General features: G+C 23.6%; 1 protein-coding gene across 1 annotated transcript in view; it reads left to right on the plus strand.

Moving 5' to 3' along the window:
- LOC102680298 (cyclin-dependent kinase 4-like) overlaps positions 1-2157 on the plus strand; it is a 21061-nt gene that overhangs the window by 7814 nt on the left and 11090 nt on the right. The window contains exon 2 of the mRNA XM_031511596.1: positions 308-311. The gene's annotated coding sequence lies outside the window, so the exon portion shown is untranslated. The remainder of the gene's footprint in view (positions 1-307; positions 312-2157) is intronic.

Below are 2157 nucleotides of genomic sequence, written 5' to 3' on the forward strand. Positions count from 1 at the left end.
CCAGATAATAATTGTTAATTAGAAAGGGTAAATTAAAGCGATTATTATATAAAATTTTAAGAATCTATTAGCAATCTTCAAGTGTAGATGCAAAATAGAATAAAAAAAAATATATTTCACGTTTATAGCAACGATCGAGTGATTCTTTGGAAAATTTAATGTTAATTTTGCAAGACGCGTGATGTTCATAAGAGAGCTTGCTTTGAAAATATCTCAATTATTCTTCCAGATCCAGATATAACGCTCTTTCGTTACTGTACGACCGCGACCCTTCATTTTCTTTCTCTTCGTCTCTCTTCTTCCTCAGTATGGTAAAACCAGATTGGAATGCGCAAGGCTACCTCCTCGATCAGCCAAGTAACATTGATCTTGGAGACGATGTATGCTGCCGCCTCTGAAATTGCATCGTAATTTCATTCTGTTAAAAACTTAATAAATCGAATCTGTACAAAAATAAGCTTGAATTTTTCGATTTGGATACGCTACTATATGTACGATATGTATTCGTGCTTAAGTTTTCTCTCGTTTTCCTTTTTTTCGTTCTAGATAAAAATTTTTTTAAGGTTTCGTTTAAAATTCATTGAGTGCATTCATCGAGCAAAACCTGCTTACCAATTGACCTCACGTAATACGGGCGCACCTTTTCCTATCTTCGAACTTTGAGAAGCTTAGTGGGTTTTGTCTTCGTTGTAAGCGTATAGAGAATTAAAATTGCATTTCTGTATAACGGGTAGCCTCTTGGGCAAGTATCCATGAAATTACTCGGTCAGTAACTCGTCCTCATCCGGGATAGAATAATAGAATGAAAATTATTTTTATTCCCATCGGTTCGAAGAACTAGATATAATTTAAATTTTATTATAGTTATTTTATTTTCCTAATATTCTCCTAAAATTTAATGATACGATCATGATGATCAATCAGTTTCATTTCGTTAGATATATCTATGAATATATTTTTGATTTTTATGTCATTGTTAAATAATAATTTGTAACTCTTAAATTTTTAGTATTCAGAAGTTTTTATTGTTTTTTAAATAAAAAATTGAAGAAATATTAATTAAACTTTCTGATATTTTTAATATAATATTTACATATATTTTAAATATATCGCGTAGTTTGCTTTCCAATGCTTTCTTTTTTAAAAAATAATCACGTTACTAAATTGTAGATTTATGGAAATTTTTATGTTTTCTGAAATGCCAATCATGCAAGAAATCAGTTCTATATTTTAAAAGTCTCAGTCATCAAGTAGGGAACAGATCTATCATTCAAGATATTTTTTTGTTCTATATATCCGGAAGGCTTAAAGTCTTTTTACCAATTTATATCCTTTTATTTTTAATGTTACCGATTTAGCGTGATGCAAAATTTATTGGTAAAAATATTAATTTCATCATAAAATATAATGATAAAGAAAAGAATTTAACATATAAAAATTTATTATATATTAATAAAATATTAAAAAATTTATAAATTGTTATACATATATTAGAATAATATAAAATTTTAATTTAACATAAATTACAATTTGTATTTAAAATTTCGATTGATCACTATTGATCAAATTAGTTAGTGATTACTCTAATTAATCTCGTAAAATGACATTTAAAATTATAAATAAATTATATCTAATTTTGATTTAAAAATATATCAATTATTATATTTATTATATTTATTATATTATTAAAAACGTAAATTAAAAATAAAGTAAATTAAAAAAAGATCTAAAAAAATATTAAATTATTAAGCACTATAAATCCATTTAATATTTAATTTAATCCATTTTCGTGTAAAATAATAATTAAAATATTTTAATATAAATATAAGTTGGAAACTAGTATTTTAAAACAATAAATTTAATTTTAGTTAGTAAAAATATATTTTAATTATTAGATTTATTGTCGTAATGAATTGTTAAATGCATAAATTAATGTAAAAAAATCTAAAAATTACTAAATTATTAAGCATTATATTATATTATAATATATTATATTATATTATTATTATATTATGTTATAATATATTATATAATTATATTATAATATATATTATATTATATTATAATATATATTCGAAAAGTTATTTCGAAACACCGGCGAAGAACGTAAATTACTATTTGTCTTCGAGCGCGACCTTTTATAAATACAAAACTCGA

This window comes from Apis dorsata, unplaced genomic scaffold (assembly GCF_000469605.1).
Source record: "Apis dorsata unplaced genomic scaffold, Apis dorsata 1.3 scaffold_331, whole genome shotgun sequence".
Classification (NCBI taxonomy): domain Eukaryota; kingdom Metazoa; phylum Arthropoda; class Insecta; order Hymenoptera; family Apidae; genus Apis; species Apis dorsata.